The sequence below is a fragment of the Saccopteryx leptura genome, chromosome 6 (assembly GCF_036850995.1).
Source record: "Saccopteryx leptura isolate mSacLep1 chromosome 6, mSacLep1_pri_phased_curated, whole genome shotgun sequence".
NCBI lineage: Eukaryota > Metazoa > Chordata > Mammalia > Chiroptera > Emballonuridae > Saccopteryx > Saccopteryx leptura.
Window position 1 is genome coordinate 113,634,662 of NC_089508.1, and position 16,174 is coordinate 113,650,835.

The following is a 16,174-nucleotide window of genomic DNA, read 5'->3' on the forward strand; positions in this document are numbered from 1 at the left end:
TCATGGACAAAATGGCATCTATATATAATCTGTTTCTGTCATACATACTATACATATACTACAATAGAGGCAGAGACACAGTTAGGCAAATGTAAAGTAAGATTTAGGTTAGAGTAGTGAGGAGGGAGATGAAAAAATGGAATGAGAGAAATGATGAAATGGTCCGAGCTTGACCATTGATTTAATTTTGATAAACAATGTTAAAAAGTACAGTGACCTCTTGTTCTCTTTTGTTTACTTCAATCTATTTAGTGAACGTTCTGAAAATCACCAAATCTATAGGTAAAGAAGTGAGCAAGGAATACAGAAAAATGTAGAGAAGCCATTATGTAAATGATTTATTTGGCTCTGGAAAAGAAATAAGACTATATAAAATAAAATCATTTGCATTTTCTAAATGAAGGACACTACATATCTTCTTCATTCCCATAAATACTACCTTCACAATGTGTCTATTAGGAGGAATAAATATGGTATATTTGAAAAAACCTAGACAAGCAATGTACCACTGATAGACAAGGCTTTTATGAAATAAGGGAAATTTGTCTTAGAAAATCTCAAATACCTTCTGAGAATATTTTCTAATCTGTGGCCTTTTGTATAGATTTCATTTTGTTCGTAATACTGCTTGGGAAAATTAATTAGAATTTTTTTTTCTTAACCCTGAATGTTGTGGGGAAATAAGCCACCACAAAGAGACTTTTGGAGTGAGAGTATTAAATTATCGACAGAAAAATTTGTTGAATCAATGTTTGACAGTATGCTTATATTTTCAAAGTGAACTTGTTAAATATGAGTAATGGAGGAACATAAAGCAAATAATGGTACCTCAGTCAGGAACATACTACTAGAACTTGAGTGAACAAATCCCCTTAAATATTTAAGTTAGGGTTTAGAAGCATTAGACATGAGATCTGGAGCTATCAAAATATAGAGACATACATTTGCTGTATGAAGACAGTAATTGTAGATAGAAGTTTCAGTGATTAAGAAAGAACTGAGAGGCAGAACACTGCCAATGTCATGTAACTAAGGGGTGAGTGCATGAATGTGTATGTGGGTCAGGGAATGCGCAAGTCATACTTTTAAACAAAATTTTAAAAAATTTATAAAGCCCTAAATTTTTAAAATAAATACTAACAAACTTACTGTTGATTTTTATTTAAGATAAGTAATTAAGTTAGAAAGGTAATAGGGAAAATATTATAGATAGGCTTAACATTATTTCAAGGTCAACTGATTATAAATCTAATTAAATTGACCTGAGCTCTCCTGATTGTCTACTTAAATCAGAATTTTATGAAGAAATAAAGACAGATTGGTATATTTCTTTGAAAAAAAGAACACTTCTTAAATGTCTAAATTGTACCTTTTATAATCTGTACACATATGGTTACAGTATTATGGATACTAAGACATAGATCCAAATCAAACAGACTTTCCAATAGGGGTGTGTGTGTGTGTGTGTGTGTTTGTGTGTGTGTGTGTGTGCTGTGTTCATTGTCTTAAATGACCAGGAGTAAGTGTAGAGTTCAATAAAAACATTCATTCAACTACTTTTAGAGAAAAATGATCAAAACCTGAAATGCGCATAGGGTTTAGATTAATACCTCTTTTCTACTTTTCATGCTTCAACACTAACAATTTTTTGAATACAGATGTACTGTATATACATAATTAGAATCTCTATTTGTATCTTTGTGTTGTATTTATTAATAAACTGAACACACTGTCTTCTTTGTGTTATAGTAGTGTTAAATATTTGATCATGCACCAGAATCTCATCTATAGAGCTTATTAAAACAATTGGACCCCATTCCCAGAGTTTCTAACTTGGGGAATCTGGTTTGTATCTACACACAGGACATTGTAAAAGTTTGTACTTCTAACAACATCCTGCATGATGCTTTTAGAACTGGTTTAGGGGCACTTTGAGTTTTATGTTGTCATATTTTAATGAAGAGACTAAGATCCGATTCTATTTTCATCTTTTGGCTTTTCCTTACACTAATGTTCCGTGTGATCTGAACCTGAAGATAGTGTGCTACTGCTTTAGGCACAGTGCTTGCTTGGCACATGGTGCTCAATACAATTTGTGGAATCAATGAATTTGAAATTTACCTGTTATAATGGCTAAGTATTGTGTCCCAACCAGAGTTGCATTCTCTTGTTATGCCCGGATTGAGGCATTTCCAAAGCAGTGATTATGAAATTTTTGTTCTGAGTTCATTCTTAATTTTAAAGGTTTACCCAGTATAATGAGAACTGACCCAAATGCAAATATTCTTTTTAGGGCTTCTGGAAAAGATAAATCCAGTTTATGGAGTTAATATTTGTATATATTTCTAAGCATTTTTTATAAGAAACTTATTAAGGAGTTATTCAAATTTACTTAACTGTGGTATATGTAAACAGAAATTTGCATTTGGTGGTTTCCTGATTACTATGTAATTCTGGGATTTAAAAATAAGTGTGGCTTCCTCAAAAAACAAATCTTAAGTGATTTTACTGCTCAAATTTCAAAAATAAATTATTGTCAGAGTTGTCTTAAATTGAAAACTATTTCTATTGTTTGTGTTCTTTTTTTTTTTTTGCATTTTTCTGAAGTGAGTAGCAGGGAAGCAAAGAGACAGACTCCTGCATGTGCCTGACCAGGATCCACCTGGCATGCCCACTAGGGGGTGATGCTCAGGCCATCTGGAGCATTGCTCCATTGCAACCCAAGTCATTCTAATGCTGGAGGTGGAAGCCATGGAGCCATACTCAGTGCGGGGCCAAGTTTTCTCCAGTGGAGCCTTGGCTGTGGGAGGGGAAAAGAGAGAGAGAGAGAAAGAAGGGGAAGGGTAGAGAAGCAGATAGGTGCTTCTCCTGTGTGCCTTCACCAAGAATCAAATCCAGGATATCCACACGCCAGGCCGAGCTTGTGTTCATTTTTAATTATAAATTACTATTAGTTTAGCTTTATCATTTTTATTGTATTTCTTTAAGTCTTAGTTTGTCTTAAGTGTGTAGTCCTACATATTTTAAACTATTTTAAAATAAAAAACCTGATTATTCTGTAGCACTCAAAATAAAATCTTTAAACTAGAATGGCTGGAACAATATTTACCTTTAAATTATAAGTTTTGAACATGATGGATTTTAACAAAAGTATATAAAACTGCTGTACAATGGCTTGATAGTGGATTGCTAGGTTCTGCAAGGTCCTATTCTGTTTTGAAAGTTCAAACAAGATACTAAATGTTATGAAATGTTTAAGTTGCTTTAGCTTATATAAAGTTATGGAAACCATATCAGGAAAGGCAGAAGCAACAAGTTGAGTAGAAATTTGAAAGTGATAGTTTGATATTAAAAACATTACTTATTTTTTAAAACATTGCTTGAAGTATAGATAACAACATCCTGCATGATGCTTTTAGAACTGGTTTAGGGGCACTTTGAGTTTTATGTTGTCATATTTTAATGAAGAGACTAAGATCTGATTCTATTTTCATCTTTTGGCTTTTCCTTACACTAATGTTCCATATGATCTGAACCTGAAGATAGTGTGCTACTGCTTCAGGCACAGTGCTTGCTTTGCACATGGTGCTCAGTACAATTTGTGGAACCAATGAATTTGAGTCTGGTACTCTTTAGGTGCCATATACCATATGGGTATAGTAACATATGTTACTATATTAAATTCTTAAAACATTCAGTGATATAGATCTACTACTACTGCTATCTTAAGGACTAAAAGACCATGGAAGTAAGTAACTCACTGAAGAGTAGAGTTAAATCAGAGATGAAGCTGGGATTTGAACCCAAGCTATCTGGCTTGAAATCTAACAAGTGCAATTCAGTTGAATACCATTCAAGCCTTGTGTCTTTTATGTTTTTCTCCTGTTCTTTTTTCTTCTCTTCCTCCTCTTCCCCTTTCTCCTTCTTCTTCGTCTCTTAATTGTAAACTTTACCTTCTTTTCTAATTTCTCTTGCAGTAATATTTTGTTGACATTTTTTTCTCATTTTTATTAGCTTTAATTGCTATTCATATTTTAATTTAAATTTTATATTACTATATTTATATATTTATGCTCACATGGTTAAATATTATATTTTTATTTTTTAATCTCTTTTATATATGAAGATATATCTGATTTTCCACCCACAATGTATATATTTATACAAGGCATTGTTTCTGAAAATCTCTTCCTCAATTTGTTATTTTCTAAGTTACTCAACTGCATTACAATATTAATATCTTTCTGCTTTTTAAATTGTAAATAAAAAAAATAAAACGATCGTTTGGTTTCAGAAGAAATAAAAATATAAATCAGGAAATATTTCAGTACAGTACTAAATCCCAATATTCCTGTGAAATTGGTATTATCACTCTCATTTAGGTGCAGAAAATGTTTTAACTAAAGTAAAGCTATATATACATCTTCTGCAGAGAGCTCATTGGGGAACCTTGCTAGTTTACTTTTTAAAAATTTTTTATTAATTTTAATTTATTGTGTTTACATGAATTAAACTGTTTCACTGAATATAACACCCTCAATCCCCTGTGTCCCTTTTTATACCCTATTTGCTCCCCTCTCCCTAACTCCCCCCCTTCCCTCTAGGATTTGCTGTCCTGTTATCTGTGTCACTGTATTATGTACAGTGGTACCTTGAGATACGAACAGACCAACATTTTTTTTGAAGATACGAGCTGTGACTTGGTCCATATTTTTTTTCAAGATCTGAGCGAAATTCTGAGATACGAGTCATGACTTGGGAAGCTGCTGCTAGTTGGTACGTTAGTGCACAGGACCAGTATCAGCAGTTTGATATACGAGTTGACTGACTTATGAGCTTGGTTACAGAATGAATTAAATTCGTGTCTCAAGGTACCACTGTATATATAATTTCACTAATCCTTTCACCTTCTCTGATCCTATCCCCTCCTCCCCCTTCCCTCTGACTGCTGTCCATCTGCTCCCTGTGACCCCACCTCTGCTTCTATTCTGCTCTTCAGTTCACTTTGTTCATTAGATTCCACATGTAAGTGAGATCATATGATATTTGTCTTTCTCTGCCTGGCTTATTTCACTTAGCATAATAATCTCCAGATCCATCCATGCTGTTGCAAAAGGTAAGATTTCCTTCTTTTTCACAGCCGTGAAGTATTCCATTGTGTATATGTACCACCGCTTTTTAATCCACTCATCCACTGATGGACACTTGGGCTGTTTCCAGATCTTGGCTATTGTAAACAATGCTGCAATAAACACAGGGGTACATATCTTCTTTTAAAACAGTGATTTGGTATTCTTAGGATATATTCCAAAAAGCAAGATAGCTAGGTCAAAAGGCAATTCCATTTTTTTTTTTTTTGAGAAAACTCTATAGTTTTCCACAGTGGCTAGTTTACTTTTGAAAGCTGTTTTCTAAACTTTTATACTTCACTGCTATAAAACTTCATGTAATTCTGTGAATTATTAGAATGTAAAATAATGGGGTTTGATTTGAGATGAGATTAAACAGGCAGCACAGAGCTCTCCCATGAAAAGTTTTATACATCTGCTCACCTTTTCTTGCCTCCTTTACAGACAAATAAAATGCTTATAAATTAAAAATACCAATACAAAAAAAGGTATTTACTTTGCCTTAAACAAATGAGTCTAGACAAAATGGGATTAAACTTTATTTTATATTGTAATTAAATCTATTGGAGTGACACTGGTTAATAAAATTATATGTTTCAAGTATACAATTCTGTGTATTTCAATATGTACTTACCTACAAAAGTCACATCTCCTTTCATCACCATGTATTTGATCCCCTTTACCCTTTGCTATCTCACCTCACTAGTAACCACCATACTGTTTTCTGTGTCTATAAGTTTTTGTTATTTGTTGCTTTCATTTTTGTATCCCACATGTGAGTGAAATCATATGGTTCTTGACTTTTCTATATAACTTATTTCATTTAGCATGATATTCTCTATTACTTTTGTAAGGACAAAGAAAAGAATAAAATACTATGAGTAAACTTAATATAGGATATGAAGGACCTATAAACTGCAAAATATGAGACATTGTTCAAAGAAACAGAAGAAGACATAAAGAAATGGAAAGATATTCCATGTTTATGGATTGGAAGAATCAACATAGTTAAAATGGCCATGCCCAAAACCATATACAGATTTAAGGAAGTCACAATCAAAATCCTAATGGCATTTTTTAAAAAAATAGAACAAAAATTTATCAGATTTGGCCCTGGCCAGTTGGCTCAGTGGTAGAGCGTCGGCCTAGCGTGCGGAGGACCCGGGTTCGATTCCCGGCCAGGGCACACAGGAGAAGCGCCCATTTGCTTCTCCACCCCTCCGCCGCGCTTTCCCTCTCTGTCTCTCTCTTCCCCTCCCGCAGCCAAGGCTCCATTGGAGCAAAGATGGCCCGGGCACTGGGGATGGCTCTGTGGCCTCTGCCCCAGGCGCTAGAGTGGCTCTGGTCGCAACATGGTGACGCCCAGGATGGGCATAGCATCGCTCCCTGGTGGGCAGAGCGTCGCCCCTGGTGGGCGTGCCGGGTGGATCCCGGTGGGGCGCATGCGGGAGTCTGTCTGACTGTCTCTCCCTGTTTCCAGCTTCAGAAAAATGAAAAAAAAAAAAAATTTATCAGATTTGTATGGAACCACAAAAGATCTCAGATAAGCAAAGCAATCTTGAGAAAAAAGAGCAAATTAGAGGTTTCCCTGACTTCAACTTATATTTCAATGTTACAGGAATTAAAACAGCATGGTATTGACACAAAATATAGAGCAATGAAACAGAATTGAAAACCTAAAAATAAAACCACATGTACAGAGTCAAACAATTTTTACAAAAAAAACATGGAGATATGAAAACCTTTGAAATAAATGGTGCTGGAAAAATTGAAAAGCCACATGAAAAAGATTGAAACTAGACTGCTGTTTGTCACCACAAAAAATTAATTCAAAATGGATCAAAGACCTAAATATAAGATCTGAAACAATATATTACATAGTAGACAACATAGGTACTAAACTTATGGACCTCAATCTTAGAGAGTATTTTATAAATTTGAATTTAAAAGAAAGGGAAGTAAAAGTGAAAATAAAATATAGAGATGGTATCCAACTAAAAAGCTCTGCACAGCAAAAGAAACCATCGACAAAATAAAAAGGAAACCAACTGAATGGGAAAAGATATTTGCAAACAACACCTTCACAAAGGGTTAATCTCCAAATATAATTTAAAATACTCACAAAACTCAACAGCAAAATAACATTTAATCTAATTTTAAATTTGGCAGAATGGGACTATATCAAACTAAAAAGACTCTGCAGATCAAAAAACAATAACAATAAAACTACAAAAAAACAGACAACAAAACAAAAAGGCAGCCAACCAAATGGGAGATGATATTTGTAAAGAACAACACTAAAGACCTGAAGATGGCAGCAGAGCAGGCAGATGCACAGACTCTCAGCTCACACCACCGAACTGGATTACAAACTAATTTAGGAACAATCAGCATGAAAAACCAACTCTGGACTACAAGAACAGCTCTCAAAAACCAAGGGGCAAAGAAGAAGCCACAACAAACCTGGTAGGGAGCGCCTGAATCTCCCCTGCTTACAGGAACAGAGGGGGAGTGAGGCTGAGAGCTCAGAAGGGCTCTAAATCCAGGGAAAAGAGCAGAAAATACTGCTCACAGCCACTTGCCTGACGACCAGGGAAAGAGGTGTGTTGAAAGGACCACTTGTCTTCCAAAAAGAAAGGGGAGAGAGAGACAGATGGTGAGGGGCAGAGGAATGGAGGGGATGACCAGAGAAGCTGACTTATCCAGTGCTGGAGGCAGCCATAGCTGGGGGAGGGTCTGGTCCTTCCAAAAAAACAAAAGAATAAGGTGCTTCCAGGTCACAGATCTCCAGACATCTCTCCAGCTCCAATCAGCGCAATAAGACACAGTTGAAAACAAAAATTGGGGAGGAGGGGCAGTAAATCAGGTCTCCATGCAGATTTAAGATACACCTCCCCCTACTGAAGCTGAGAAAACACCCTGCCTCAGAGAGATTAATTGGCAGAAGAGGCCTTCAGAGTCTCAGGTTACATCCACCGCATTCCTGGATACAGTTTCAAATAAGCCACCTGCTGAGATCAGTAAATAAGACTATCACCTGTTAAGAAAACAAACAAATCAAGACTTCAACGCAGCCCAAATCCAAAAGTGGATTACAAATAATAGCTGATGCCAACCCAAGAAGACCTAGAAATAATACAATTGAAAACTGGAGGCAGACAATACCAAGGCTAGACTCAAACAGCTCTACAAACAAAACACCCAAACACAAAGATATAATGAGAAGACAGAGTAGTGCAATCCAAATGAAACCACAAGAGACACCTCCAGGAAATAAACTCAGTGATATGGAAATAACCTAACTTCTGGATGCGGAGTTCAAAATAATGATTGTAAGGATGCTTAGGGATCTTAGAACAACAATCAGTGGTCATTACGAACACCTAAATAAAGAAATCACAAGTATAAAAAAGGATATCAAAATATTAAAAAAGAATCAGTTGGAGATGACAAATACATTAGAAATAAAGACCACAATGGAAGGAATTAAAAACAGGATGAATGGAGCTGAGGATCAAATTGGCGAGTTGGAGGACAAGTGGAATGAAGGCATGAAAGGAGAGAAGAAAATAGAAGAGACTCAAAAGTCTGAGAAAATTCTTAGAAAGCTCTGTGACAACATGAAGAGAAATAACATCCGCATCATAGGGGTTCCTGAAGAAGAAGAGAAAGAGCAAGGGATAGAATTTGTTCAAACATATCATAGCTGAAAACTTCCCTCAATTAATGCAGGAGAAACTCTCACAAATTCAAGAAGCACAGAAAACTCCATTAAAGAGAAACCCAAAGAAACTTACACCAAGACACATCATAATTAAAATACCAAAGCTAAGCAATAAAGAGAAAATATTAAAAGCTGCAAGAGAAAAAAAGGCTATCACCTAAAAAGGAGCCCCCATAAGGATGACATCAGACTTGTCAACAGAAACACTTGAGGCCAGAAGGGAATGGCAAGAAATATTCAAAGTTATGCAGAACAAGAACCTACAACCAAGACTATTTTATCCAGCAAGGCTATCAATTAAAATTGAAGTAGAAATAAAAAGCTTCCCAGACAAAAAAAAAAAAAAAAAAAAACAACTCAAGGAATTCATTACAACAAACCAATGGTGCAGTAAATGTTAAGGGGCCTGTTATAAACAGATCAAAGTGGGAAAAGAATATAGGAAAAGAGGAATACAAATTTAAAGAATAAGAGGGCAATAAACAACTACATATCATTAATAACCTTAAATGTAAATGGATTAAACGATCCAATCAAAAGACATAGGGTAGCTGCCTGGATAAAAAAACAGGACCCATACATATGCTGTTTACAAGAGACACACCTTAAAACAAAAGATGCACATAGACTGAAGGTAAAAGGATGGGAAAAACATTTCACGCAAATGGAAATGAAAAAAACTGGGGTAGAAATACTTATATCAGACAAAATGGATTTTATGACAAAGGATTTAGTAAGAAATAAAAAAAGCCAATACATAATGATAAAAAGAGCAATCCAACAGGAAGATATAACTATTATAAATATCTACACACCTAATACAGGAGCACCTAAACATATAAAGCAGACTTTGATGGATATAAAGGGTGAGATCAACAGCAATACTATAATAGTAGGAGATTTTAATACCCCACTAACATTACTAGATAGATCCTCAAGCAAGAAAATTTACAAACAGTAGACTTAAAGTACACCCTAGATCAGGGGTCTCAAACTCACAGCACGCGAGCCGCATGTGGCCCGCCGAACAATTTTGTGCGGCCCGCAGACTAATTGAACTTCGTGGATTAGTCTGCGGGCCGCGCAAAATTGTTCGGCGGGCCGCGAGTTTGAGACCCCTGCCCTAGATCAACTCAATTTAATAGATATCTTCAGAACCTTTCACCCTAAAGCAGCAGAATATACATTTTTTTTCAAGTGCTCATGGTACATTCTCTAAGATATACCACATGTTAGGGCACAAAAGTGGTCTCAATAAATTTAAGAAGATTGTAATCATATCAAGCAGTTTCTCTGATCACAATGGCATGAAACTAAAAATCAACCACAACAGAGAAACTCAAAAATTCTCAAACACATGGTAACTAAATAGCAGGTTGTTAAGTAATGAATGGATTAAGAATGAGATCAAAGAAGAAATAAGAAAATTCCTAGAAATGAATGATAATAAGCATACAACAACTCAAAATTTATGGGATACAGCAAAAGCAGTACTGAGAGAGAAGTCCATAGCACTACAGGACACTTTAAGAAGCTAGAAAAACCTCAAATAAACAACTTAACCCTGCATCTAAAAGAACTAGAAAAAGAACAGCAAGTAAGGCCCAAATGTAGTAGAAGGAAGGAAATAATAAATATCAGAGCAGAAATAAATTACATAGAGGCTAAAGAAACCATAGAGGATCAATGAAACTAGGAGCTGGTTCTTTGAAAAGGTAAACAAGATAGATGAACCTTTTTTTAAAAAATGTATTTTTATTGAGGTAAGAGTCACATAACAAAATTACTAAGTTTTAGGTGAACAATTCTGTGACATTTAGTATAGTCACATTGTTTTGCAACCACCCCTCTGTCTAGTTCCAAAACATTTTCTTTTTTTAAATTTTTATTAATTTTAATGGGGTGACATCAATAAATCAGAGTACATATGTTTAAAGAAAACATGTTCAGGTTATTTTGTCAATCAATTATGTTGCATATCCATCACCCAAGGTCAGATTAAGATCAATGAACCTTTAACTAGACTCACCAAGAAAAAAGAGAGAGGACTCAAATAAATAAAATTAGAAATGACAATGGAGAAATAACAACTGACACAACAGAAATACAAAATAATGTAAGAAAATACTATGAAGAACTCTATGCCAAAAACCTAGACAACCTAGATGAAATAGACAAATTCCTTGAAACATACAATCTTCCAAAAATCAATCTGGAAGAATCAGAAAACCTAAACAGACTAATTACACCAAATGAGATCGAATCAGTTATCAAAAACTTCCAAAAAAAGTCCTGGGCCTGATGCCTTCACAAGTGAATTCTACCAAATATTGAAAGAAGAACTAACTCCTATCCTTCTCAAGCTATTTCAAAAAATTCAAGAGGAAGGAAGCCTTCCAAGCTCCTTTTATGAGGTGAGCATAATTCTGATTCCAAAACCAGGCAGACAACATAAAGAAAGAAAATTATAGCCAATATCCCTGATGAATATAGATGCTAAAATCCTCAACAAAATATTAGCAAACTGGATCCAACAATATATGGAAAAAATCATACACCATGATAAAGTGGGATTTATTCTGGGGAGGCAAGGCTGGTACAATATTTGTAAATCAATCAATGTGATTCATCACATAAATAAAAGGAAGGAGACAAACCATATGATAATATCAATAGATGCAGAGAAAGCATTTGATAAAATCCCGCACCCATTCATGATCAAAACTCTCAGCAAAGTGGGAATACAGGGAACATACCTCAACATGATAAAAGCCATCTATGACAAACCCACAGCCAACATCATACTCAATGAAAAAAATAAAAAGCAATCCCCTTAAGATCAGGAACAAGGCAGGGGTGCCCCCTTTCACCACTCTTATTCAATATAGTCCTGGCCTGACCGGGCAGTGGCGCAGTGGATAGAGCGTTGGACTGGGATGCGGAAGACCCAGGTTCGAAGCCCTGAGGTCGCCAGCTTGAGCACGGGCTCATCTGGTTTGAGCAAAAAGCTCACCAGCTTGAGCCCAAGTTCGCTGGCTCCAGCAAGGGGTTACTCAGTCTGCTGAAGGCTCACGGTCAAGGCACATATGAGAAAGCACTCAATGAACAATTAAGGTGTTGCAATGCGCAACAAAAAAGTAATATGATCGACGCTTCTCATCTCTCCATTCCTCTCTGTCTGTCCCTGTGTATCCCTCTATCTGACTCTCTCTCTGTCTCTGTAAAAAACAAAACAAAAGAAAACAAAAAACATAGTCCTAGAAGTCCTAGTCACAGCAATCAGACAAGATGAAGAAACAAAAGGCATTCAAGTTGGAAAAGAAGAAGTAAAACTATCATTATTTGCAGATGATATGATATTGTATATAGAAAACCCTAAAGTCTCAGTCAAAAATCTACTGGACCTGATAAATGAATTCAGCAAAGTGGCAGGATATCAAGTTAATACTCAGAAATCAGATATATTTTTATACACCAACAATGAACAGTCAGAAAGAGAAATTAAGGAAACAATCCCCTTCACTAATGCAACAAAAAAAATAAAGTACCTAGGAGTAAATTTAACCAAGGAGACTAAAGACTTGTACTTGGAAAATTATAAAACATTGATAAAAGAAATCAAGAAAGACATAAGCAAGTGGAAGCATATACCATGCTCATGGTTAGGAAAAATAAACATCATAAAATGTCTGTATTACCCAGCAATTTATAAATCAATGCAATACCAATTAAAATACCAATGACATACTTTAAAGATATAGATCAAATATTCCAAAAATTTATATGGAACCAAAAAAGAACACAAATAGCCTCAGCAATCTTAAAAAAGAAGAATAAAGTGGGAGGTATCACACTTTCTGATATCAAGTTATACTATAAGGCCATTGTATTCAAATCAGCCTGGTAGTGGCATAAGAACAGGCATATAGATCAGTGGAACAGAACAAAGAACCCAGAAATAAACCCACAGCTCTATGGACAACTGATATTTGACAAAGGAGGTAAGGGTATACAATGGAGTAAAGACAGCCTCTTTAATAAATGGTGTTGGGAAAATTGGATAGCTACCTGCAAAAAAATTAAACTAGACCATCAACTTACACCATTCACAAAAATAAACTGAAAATGGATAAAAGACTTAAATGTAAGCCATGAAACTATAAGCATCTTAGAAGAAAACATAGGCAGTAAGCTCTCCGACAGAGATATATTTGCTGATTTATCTCCATGGGCAAGTGAAATAAAGGACAGGATAAACAAATGGGACTATATCAAGCTAAAAAGTTTTTGCACAGCTAAAGACAATAAGAACAGAATAGAAAGACAAACTACACAATGGGAAAACATATTTGACAATATGTCTGATAAGGGGTTAATAACTAGAATTTATAAAGAACTTGTAAATCTCAACACCAGGAAGACAAACAATCCAATCAAAAAATGGGCAAAAGAAATGAATAGACAATTTTCCAAAGAGGACATACAGATGGCCAATAGGCATATGAAAAAATGCTCAACATCACTAATCATTAGAGAAATGCAAATTAAAACCACAATGAGATATCACCTCACACCAGTCAGAATGGCGCTCATCAACAAAACAACACAGAATAAGTGCTGGCGAGGATGTGGAGAAAAGGGAACACTCCTGCACTGCTGGTGAGAATGCAGACTGGTGCATCCACTGTGGAAAACAGTTTGGAGATTCCTCAAAAAATTAAAAATTGAACTGCCTTTTGACTCAGCTATTCCACTCTTAGGAATATATCCTAAGACCACCATAAAACTGTTCCTAAAGGAGAAATGCACCCCCATGTTTATGGCAGCATTGTTCACAATAGCGAAGATCTGAAAACAGCCCAAGTGTCCGTCAGTGGACGAGTGGATCAGAAAGCTTTGGTACATATATACTATGGAATACTACTCAGCCATAAGAAATGATGACATCGTATCATTTACAATAACATGGATGGACCTTGATAACATTATATGGAGTGAAATAAGTAAACTAGAAAAAACTAAGAACTATATGAATCCATACATAGATGGGACATAAAAATGATACTCAGAGACATGGAGAAGAATGTGGGGGTTACGGGAGGGTGGTGAGGGGGCGAGGAAGAAGAGAGAATGGGTGTGGCGAGGGAAGGGGCACAATGAAAACCAGAGAGAAAGTGATGGAAGATAATTTGTCTTTGGTTGAAGGGTATGCAACATAATCAAATGTCAAAATAATCTGGAGATGTTTTCTCTGAACATATGTACACTGATTTATCAATGTCACTGCATTAAAATTAATAATAAAAAATGTAAAAAAAAGAACAACTCTAATAAGAGTCTATTATCCAAAATATATAAAGAACTCAGAAAGCTCAGCAACAAACAAGGAAACAATCAAATTTTAAAAGGGGGGCAGTACCTAAACAGAAACTTCTCCCAGGAAGAAATACAAATGGCCAATAGATATATGAAAAGATGCTTATCTTCACTAACTATTAAAAAAATGCACATCAAAACTACATGTGATACCACCTCACTCCTGTTAGATTGGCTATTATCAACAAGACAGGTAATAACAAGGTTTGGAGAAGCTATTGAGGAAAAAGGAACCCTCACTCACTGCTGAATGAAATGTAAACTGGTACAGCCATGTGGAAAAAAGTATGGTGGTTCCTAAAAAAATTAATAATAGAACTACCACATGACCCAGCAATCCTCTACTGGATATTTAACTAAAACACTTGAAAGAATTGGTACACAAGGACACCTGCACCCCCATGTTCATCACAGCATTATTCCCAGTGGCAACACATGGAATCAACAAAGTGTCTCTCGATAGAGGATTAGATAAAGAAGAAGTGGTACATACATACAATGGAATACTACTCAGCCATAAGAAATGATGACATACTGCCATTTATGACAACATACATGGACCTTGAAAACTTTATACTAAGTGAAATAAGTAAATCAGAAAAAGATAAGAACTATATGATTTCACACAAAGTAGGATATAAAACTGAGACTCATGGACACAGATAAAAGTTAAGTGGTTACCAAGCAGAGGAGGAAAGATGGGAATAAAAAGGGATAAATATATGGGAATGGATAATGATTTGACTTTGGGTGATGGACACACAACACAATCAACAGTTCAAAAGCTATAGAAATGTTTACCTGGAACCTATGTACTTCTATTGATCAATATCACCCCATTAAATGTAATTTTCTAAATAAAATTCTAAAATATTAAAAAATTTAGAAAGATAATATTCTTTAAATAGGCAAAAGACCTGAACAGACATTTTCCAAACAGACATACAAATAGCCAAAAGAAATAAAGCTCAACTTCACTAGCCATTAGGGGAATGAAAATCAAAACTACAATGAGATACCACCTCACACCTGTTAGATTAGCTATTATCAACAAGACAGGTAATAACAAGTGTTGCAGAAATTGTAGAGAAAAAGGAACCCTATACATTGCTGGTAGGAATGTGAACTGGTACAGCCACTATGGAAAACAGTATGAAGGTTCTAAAACAATTCAGAATAAAGCTACCATATGACACAGCAATCCCTCTTCTGGGTATTTACCCAAATTATTAGAAAACATTTATTTGTAAAGATATATGTACCCCTATGTTTATTGTAGCATTATTTCGATGGCCAAGATGTGGAAACAACCAAAATATCTTTCAATAGATGATTGGATAATGAAGATGTGATATGTATATATATGGTATACATCAGCCATAAGAAAAGATGAACTACTGCTGTATGAGACAGATAGGCTTTATTTTAATGAATGTTTAAAACTATATTTTACATTTCATGTCAATTTATCAATAAATCACTAATAAGAAAGACTTCTTTCATGTACTAAACTTAGACTATATATGAAGTACTCTGCTGAGCACATTTATTTGAGTTGCCAAAGGGGACGGGAGGGTTGAGTGAAAGGCTAGTTCTTGTCCTCAGGGAGTTTAAAATATATAAGGAGATAGATAACCAAGCGACAATTACAATATAATAGGTAAGTATGCTAATAGGTTCAATATAAGGGGTTATGAGAGAACATTGAAGAGGAACCTAAGATAACTTTGGGGGGTGAAGAATGCTGACAGAAGAAGTAATAGTAAGCTGATATCAGAGGAGTGAATAAGTTTCCCAGATCAAAGGATGGAATTAGTGTGTGCCTATATATAAGCCAGTGTGGTAAATGTGGAGGACTGAAAACAGTACAGTATATCTGGAACATAGCCCAGGAAAAAAGGAAAAAGATCTAGCTAGAGATATGAGGGACCAAGATCATAAAGGG

General features: G+C 35.3%; 1 protein-coding gene across 1 annotated transcript in view; it reads left to right on the forward strand.

The window, feature by feature from the left end:
• MDGA2 (MAM domain containing glycosylphosphatidylinositol anchor 2) overlaps positions 1–16,174 on the forward strand; it is a 1,032,651-nt gene that overhangs the window by 914,436 nt on the left and 102,041 nt on the right. The gene's annotated exons all lie outside the window — the stretch shown is intronic.